This window comes from Nesoenas mayeri (assembly GCF_963082525.1).
Source record: "Nesoenas mayeri genome assembly, chromosome: 1".
NCBI classification, from domain to species: Eukaryota; Metazoa; Chordata; class Aves; order Columbiformes; family Columbidae; genus Nesoenas; species Nesoenas mayeri.
The window spans coordinates 137973175-137981565 of record NC_137541.1 but is presented as its reverse complement, the minus strand read 5'-3'; positions in this window follow the sequence as shown (position 1 = coordinate 137981565).

Here is an 8391-nt window from a genome sequence, read left to right as displayed (position 1 = left end):
CACTATGGCCAGTTATTCCTATATTTGAGGCCTCATGCTTTCCTTTGTTTGTGCAAGAAAGCAGGGCTGTGCCTCTGTCCTGTGCCCACCACCCTGCTGTAAATCTGACTAGAGTTATACAGGAGAGGAGAGCATGACTACCTGCCTGTTAATGTCCCTTACTCTCTAAGATAAGGTCTACAGGGCGCTGAGAGGTCCCTGGCACACACAAGAGGAAAGGTCATGGTATGCAGTGAATTGTAGCCCTCTTAACTTAGGGGCAAGTCAGACAAAATATGTTTTATTTTCTCCCTCTAGTCCTCTTGGCCTGTAGAGATGAAATCTACCTTATTTTTCCCCTTTAAATTTACTTAAGAAATGCTACTGGAGTGGGGGGCGGGGTGATATTTTTTTTAAAACAATATTCTTTCTTTAAATCTGCTGAACCCAAATAAAAGTCCTACCTCTCTATGTGCTTTGAAATGGAAGTAAGATTTCAACTGAATCTCTAACTGGGTTTTGCAGAATTTCAGCCAAGCAAAGTTTTTCTAGTGTTTGCTGCCCACCTCCATTTCTCTTTATGTGGGCAGAAATAATGTATTTTGGATAATTAATTCCATAAAAAGGGCTCAGTAGATTTTATGCAAGCTACTATGCAAAATAAATGTGTCATGCTGTTTCTTCAGCTGTGCAGTACTATGCATTTTCCCTTTCTAAATAGCAACCACCCCAAAAAGGAAGGAAGGTGTTCTTTTGTAGTTGTGTCGCTCTGGCCTTTCTCTTCCTCTAAACAAGATTTTCTGCAGCATAAGAAGTGAAATGTGGCTCCTTGTGCATATCTGTCATTGCACATTTACTTAAACTTCAGATGCTTGCTCCTAGATTGAGGTCAGCAGCACAGAGCAAGACCATGCACAGTTCAGATGGGTTATACACGCAGTTTCATCAGAGAGGAACTAGAAAGGGGCATCCAGTCTCAGTGAAAAACTTCCATCTCCAGCCCATGGTGGAGGCTGCAGCTCACACCGTATAAGAACAAGCGGTAATTCAGAATGACATTTGTACTTGTGTTGGCTCAGTTTATGCTTATGTTCCTTACTTGACAAGACACTGCCTCTGATTCTCAAAGCATCGTGCAGACAAATTCTGTCTTTGGTGAGGAATCTCTGTGGTCTGTAACTTAAAAATTATCTTTTCATTCTACTCAGGAAACAGCAAAAAAAATGGAGAAACCAATCAGGTTTCACGGACACCTATAGATATGTGATTTTTGTCACTGAATTATGTCACAGACAAAAATTATTTGGATATGTCACTGTGCGTTAGGGAAGGTGGAGTCTGGATTTTGGAGAAGGAAAGAGGAAGACTGGTTTCCAAGGTGATGGAGAAAATCTACAGCAAATTCAGCCTCAGTATCTTAACAAAAAATATTTTATGTGTGTGCCTCCAAAGAAGGCAGAATCTGGCCCACAAAAATGATCAGTAGAAAAATACAAGGATAACTAGGTGGATTTAAATCTAAGAGAATCTAATGGTCCTGAAGGAAAAAAAAAAAAAAGGAAGTCTTTAAGCAAAGATATGACTTAAGAGTGTAACCTACATGTCAAATTGCATGAAAATTCTGACTGCTTTACAATAGATGATCCTAGAAGAGAGAGAGCAGACTCTTCCCACTGGTATCCAGTGGAAGGAAAAGAGGGAAGAGGTGCAAACTGAAATACATGAAATGACATTTAAACATGAAAACAAACAAACCAACCCACCAAAACAAAACAACAACAGCAAAAAACAACTGTGAGGATGTTCAAACACTGGAACAGGCTGAAGAGGGAGGTTATGCCCTCTCCATCCTTGGAAATGCTCAAAACCCAATTAGTCACAGCCCTGACCAACCTGCTCTAGTTGATCCTGTTCTGAGGGGGGAGACTGGACTAGCCGATCACCAGAAGTCCTTTCCAGCTTAAACTCTTCTGTGAATCTATGAGATCTGTTCTGGGTAATCTAAAAAAAGATCTAATCTCACCTGTTCATTTGTGTACAGGAGCATAGCACTTTACAAATTTTTGAACTATGACCCAACCACACAAGTAGCTCGACTCAGGCAAAAGATTTCCTCATGTCTCAGTGGTTTGAACAGACGATGAGAGATAAGCATGTAACGGTACCTCAGCATCTGCCCCTGAGCCTCTCTTCAGTGTATGCCTCCTTGGTCAACATTCTGTGTGACAGCTTGACCTAGCTGGGTGCCAGGGGGCCTCACCACTGGGTCTAATGGGTTGTCTACACCAGCTAGGTCTGGACAAGACATAGGTGCTGGTCCTCTCTGAGGTTTATATACATCCCCAGGTAAGATCTCTTAGCAATCTCCCTTCTGTGGGCATCTGCAACAAGTCCTGCTGCTCTAGCCCATGAAACCAGTATTGAGAAATCATTTAGCGTAGCAGGAGAAGAAATACAGACTTAGCAGTGGAGTTTCTTGGTCGCTTTCAAAGCAGTCCAGTTGAAGACCTTTGAAAAAGTGCCCTTTCCCTTGTTGAAGTTTCCCCCTGAGTTTCCACAGCCTTTCAGGCTGGGGCAGCATCTCCCCTTTTTCCCTTTTCCCACCGAGCGCAGGTCAAACCTTCCTCGTTGCACCAAGTCTCTCCCCCGTGCCTGACGCACGGCCTGCATAAGCTCTAGCCTGTTGTCTTTTGTCACATTTCCCCCACCACTGAGCCAGGAGGAAGCAAACCCTGTGATGATAGTGAAGTGGTGGGGAGCCATCAGCAACCAGCGAGGCTGAGAGCTTTCAGCAAGGTGTCAGACGCTTTTCCAGGGCAGGGCCATCGCCTGGAATGCAGCAGGGTACTCGGGCCTTGGGCAAGTTTAGACACATGTAGATGCATAATACAAGATGGAGCCTATCACTTGGTATCAGCTTCTGCCAGTCAGTCACAGGCTTGGGTAAGCGTGTACGCCATGCGAAGCAGGAGGAGATGTAACTACCAAATCAGAGTGATATGAAAACTTTTCTTCTAATTCTTCGTTGACTGTTCCACTGTAAAGTCATTCCATGTTGTACGGGTGTTGAGTACGGCGCAAGTGCCACAAATCAAACCATAGCATGGTTTCAGAAAAAGGGATTGAGAGGAGAAATAAAAGATGTCTACAGCACCCACAACAATGCAACAGAGAAACTACCTGACAGGAATAACTTGAGTATCTTCTGCGTTTGTTCCCTTTGTAGACTGGATTGTTCTTGAGTAGTTCAAAGTGGAATCTAGGAGGTCTAGATTTTCTTCATGTATTCCCAGCTGCTGTTTCATTGTACAGCCCAAAAACTACTTTTAAAGGGTAAGACGACCCAGAGGTGAAATGAAAAAGGAGCAACATCTGAATACAGAAAAGATGGTTGCATGGCACATAGAACTCTGCGTGTTCCCTCTCCAGCTGCCCTGAGCAAGCAGTGTAAGGAATTTTGTGCCCAAGGCGGGCTTTGGGCAGCCTGTTAGAGGCTTTGGGCAAACCAGGCCTTTCTCCCTGAGGGGCATTGCAGACCTCTCGTGACAAGGGGCAAAGTCTGCTGCAGCTGCAGGCCACAAGTGGAGGAAATGACCAAGCTGTCCCGAAGGCTCGCTGCTACAGTGCCTAGCACATGGCCTTGGAGAGAAACCTGAGGACGTGGTTGTCCTGGATGGGAGAGCTCCAAGGGACTGTTTTACCGGCTGAGGGAGAGGGTGATGGCGTAAGGACAGGCGAGGAGCAAGGCTGGGTGGAAGAGAGATGTAGGAAGGGCTCAGCCTTGGAGGCGCTGTGGGGCTCAGGAGGTGGGTGCCCAGGAGCAGGGCGATGGGTAGGTCTCAGAAGGAGAGACAGCAGCAGGAGATACGAGGGACCATGTTGTAAGAGCTGAGGTGCTGAGGACACAGAACTGCAGGGTGAAATCAGGCCTGGAAGGGTTGAGCAGCAGGTCCAGCCCGGGGTCCCCACCACGTAGGGCTCCAGCGAGGGCCGGCTGGGTGATGCCAGGGGCAGGCAAGGGGGCTGAGGTCCCGCCGGGAGCCAGGGCGGCCGCTTCTCGGGAAAGGAAACGCCGCTCGGAGGGGATGCGGCTCTGGCGGGGCCGGGGCGGTGCAGCTGCCGGCGGGGGAGGGACGGGGGAGCAGGGCGGGGCGGCGCCGGGCACAGGAAGCGGAAAGCGGCGGCAGCAGCGACGGCGGCCGCCGCCGGGGGAGGACGGCACGGCGGCGGGTCGGTGCCGGGAGCGGCATGGGGCGGCCGCGGGTGGGAGGTGAGTCCGTCCGTATGTCGCCTGCCTGCCTGCATGTGCGGGGATGGGGGTGGCGTGTGGGGCGGTGGTGCTACCCCTGCCCTCCACCACGCCCTCCCGCCGCCGGGACCCCGCCGCCCTCTCCGCCCCAGGGTGCCCGGGCCGGGGCGGCGGGAGCAGCGCTGGGGCAGCCTCTTCGGCGCCTGGCGGCAGGGCTCCGTCCCGGGCCGGGAGGGCGCTCAGAGCCCGGCGGGCTCCGTTGGTGCCGGCTGCGAGGGTACCCCGCTGTGTCCCGGCGCTTCCTGGGGCGGCTGGGTGCCGGTTCCCGTGGCTGAGCGGAGGGGGAAAGGTGGGCGAGGGCAGCCGCCGGGCCTCCCTTCATCCGGCCGGGGCTCTGCCGGGCAGCCGTGGCGCTGCCCTGCCCGCCGTGAGGCTGCTGGGCCGGCGGGTCGCGGCTCCGGTGCTGCGGGCGGGAGAGACCTGAGCTTCCCCGGGTGCAGCACTCAAAGGCCGGTGAGGGCTGTAGGTGTAGCCGTCAGGGTGGGCAGCAGTTTCCCTGGCAAGCCTTTCCTTTGAAGGAAGGAAACTGTGTGCTGCTAACACACCAGCACAAGTGAATTCATGCTGTGGTGAAGGCTGTGCTGGTGTCTCGCATGCCCAGGTTGTATAAAAAAGCTGCTTTATGCCTTGGTTCATCGTACTGGGCAGTGCGGGGGTCATTGCCAGGTGGAGGGAGGGCACAGTCACGCTGCTCTGCTTAGAACCGTGTTTGGTTGGCAAAGCGATGCACATAGTCAGGGGCTCTCAGGACTGAAGGGTTGTGTCCATTCAGCAAGTTATGGCCTGGGGAAGCTCCCATGGCTGGAGATAAATCTGCTCCAACAACAGGGATGGAGAGGGAAGTCTCCTTCTGCGCCTTGGCAGTGCTGGCCTGGGACGCGTACCTGAACGCTTCAGAGTGTGCCCAATAGAGGGCAAAGCTATTGCTGTAGCTGTTCAGTTCCAGTAACAGCGTGCTTTGGAGAGCCACTGTGAAACAGCAGCATTGTTTTCTTATTTAGAAGACTGTCAGGGTTATAAACGAACTCTCTTATGCCAAGGGCTGAACTCTTTGATTGCAGGGTCTATGGAAGCATGAATGCCTTGATGGCAGGCTTTTGTTCTGGGGGCACTCGCTTAGCAATTCTGTGGCAGTTTGAAGCAGTGGGGTTTTTTGGCCCTGGGTTTGTCAATATGGACTTGACCACAAGAGCACTGCAGAGAGAAAGAGTTAAGAAATCAGTTACACTGGCTGGCAGAGCAAATTAGGATGATGCTGAGTGTATTCTGTGATAACATTTCTTGTGAGCCCATCACCAGGGCATCCTGACTTTGAGGAGGGGAGTTGTGGGAAATAGAGCTTCAGCAATGCTTTACAGTCTTTGAAGAGTTTCATTTTGACTGCGCTTGGCTCTTTTCCTCCTCTGGGGTTTGGCTAGGTAGCTGGCTGTGGCTATGGGACCAGAGTTGGCTCTGTGATCGTTTAACTTGTTAATTTTGAAAATAAATGATGAATAGGGTCTTACAGAAAGCATCCCTTAAGAGTGCTCCCTAGGAGATGAAATTTTGAAGGGATTCCAGCCTGTGTTGAAACCACCCAGGCGAGCATCTGACTGCCCATGGTCATGGGCCAGCAGCTCCCTGCATCTGCTGCTGGCCTTTGCAGAGCAGTGGCAAGGTTCTTAGTGGCCCTTATCTTATGGATTTGTGTACCTAGGGAGGGCTTACTGTTACCGGGAGACTGGAATACTCCACTAGCAAAATGCTACCAAGATGACTGTAGTTGTCCTAAGAAAACTGCGTGTTGTATTGTTGTGGTAGCTGGCCTTCCTTCAAACCCCATCTCTGACAAACAAGTGAAGAGTAGTATCAGAAATGTGGCTTTGCTGCTATAGGGCATGTTGTGCAGTGTAGAGACCAGAGAGGGGAACTGTGATGTCCAGTTCTGCTGGTGTGGAACGGTGTCGTGCTCCTCCATATCTGGTACTGCCACTGGGGAAGTTGTCAGAGGGACAAAATGAACCCTTGTGAAAACTCTCATGCTTGCTTTTAATTTGTCTTTAGCCTTTACTTCAGTATTATCTGAAATAGGTCAAATTAAAAACACAGTGGTTATTTCCTCAGGGGTTAACACCCTTTCCCTTTCTCCTTGCAAGGTCAGGATGGCGTTGCCTTTGTACAGGATTGAGCAAGTGGAGCGAGACAGGAGACTCCATAGTGTGGAGTCCCACTGTGTTGTGTACTGGGGATTTGATCAGGGTCTGTAGACTTGCTTTTCTTTTTAACTTCTAATAGAAAATGCAGGAAGACGTGCAGTATCCTAAAGAAGGGGGTGCACATTCAGCAGAGAAACATTCTGTAATTTATAGCTTTTAATGCTATCTCAGTATCTAGATGCTATGGCTGAAAGGAAACTTTGAAAATAAAGTTACAGGTACTACCTCCTTGTATAGGCAGAGTCTGAAGGATCCCGTTTGTTTCCATAAGGCTGTAGGGCTTTATATGGCAGTATGGCAAACTGCAGTCCTGTGCATGGTCCAAGGTGCTCTAGTATCATGAGGGTGAGACCACAGTACCTTCTACCGTGTTGTGTGGCTCTGGGGTTGAGAGAGGCACTTGAAGGTCTAGCAACACAGGAGAGATGTATGAGCAAGGAATCGCGAGATTTCACCAGTCTGACAAGATGACAGCTGAGGTGTAATTTACACTACAGACTTGAGTGCGGGTTGTGCTTCAGAAACTTGGACAGTGCAGGTTTTTGGCCTGGGTAATGGAGATCCTCCAGGGAGGTGCTTCACTGATTAGTCCCATGTGCAAAACTTCCCAACTTCCAGCTGTGTAATTGGGAGGCAAGAAGCTGGGGCTTCCCTTTTGGAAACACTGCTTGCTTGGCTGGTGGTTGTGGCCGGGCATTTCTGCTGTCAATTGGAACAGCCTTGCTGTCTTTTCAGACCTGTGTTGTCACATGTTATGATTAAACATGCAGGTGGATTGCCTCATTTAACCAAGTGACTCTTCTTTTTGAAACATCCCTGTCATGGACTAATGGTTTTCAGCCTAAGGGCTGGAAATTCCCAGGGACCTATGAAATCTTTCCAGGAAGCCTCTGAGAAGCAAAAGGAAAGAGAACCTATTGCTAAAAGGCTTGAATTTGCTGAGTACTGAATGTTTGTTTAGAATGAGGGGCTTGCAAATCAAGAGCCACTGCTGTAGAGTAAAAGTCCGGGTTTACGCGTACGTTCAAGGCCAAAATTAACATTATTTAATGACATGCAAAAATAAATAGAAAGCTTTTGGAACAAACTTGTTTCCAAAAGCTCATTGGTCATTAAAACTGAAATCCTTGGCTCTGTGAGTAGATTAGCATGGGCGGGCTTCTGTGCGTACAGATCAAATGGCTGGATCGGGGCCTGCTCAGGAAATTCAAAAGCAGAAGGTTCCTGTGGCATTGCTCATAGGTCTTACTATACATGCAGTCAAACATAGCAAGTTACGCAACTTGCTTGCAGTTTTTTCTGAAGTGAATAATAGGAATACGCTGTAGCCCTACCATGCAGCCAAGTTAATGCCAGCGTCGGAAGGCTTCCTCATTGCTTAGCCACCTTTTAATTATTTTCACTCTTGAACCCATACGCTATCCCATAGCTTAGCTCTTGGGGTTCTGCATGTTTAATTTGTAAAGCTCTTCGTTTCACTGAATGAAGGAAAAAAAGCTTTCTTGGCGCGATGGCTCGTGGGCATCCGTTACCCTATAGACAGCTGGTGCTGTTTAACAAGCGAGGCTGATGACGTGTGGAGCCGAACGTGCCCACGTCCTCGCGGACACTTGTGGCTGCTCGTGCTCCATATGGCACTCCCAAATATATGTAACTTCATGAACCGACTGGTAAATCATCTCTGATTGTGAGCTTTAAAAAAGGTAAGATTGAAATGGTACAGACAAGGATTTCAAAGCTGAGCAGCTTTGGAGTTATTTGCCTCGACTTAACAGGGGAAAATCCATTGGGAAAGCATGGGATGTAAAAGAGCGTTCTTGTTTGCGTTTGCCGTCTTTGATTTAAAGATGTAACTTGCTCTTTTAAATTTCCCTTGGGCTGGGAGCCAAACTACGCTCCCTTGAAGAT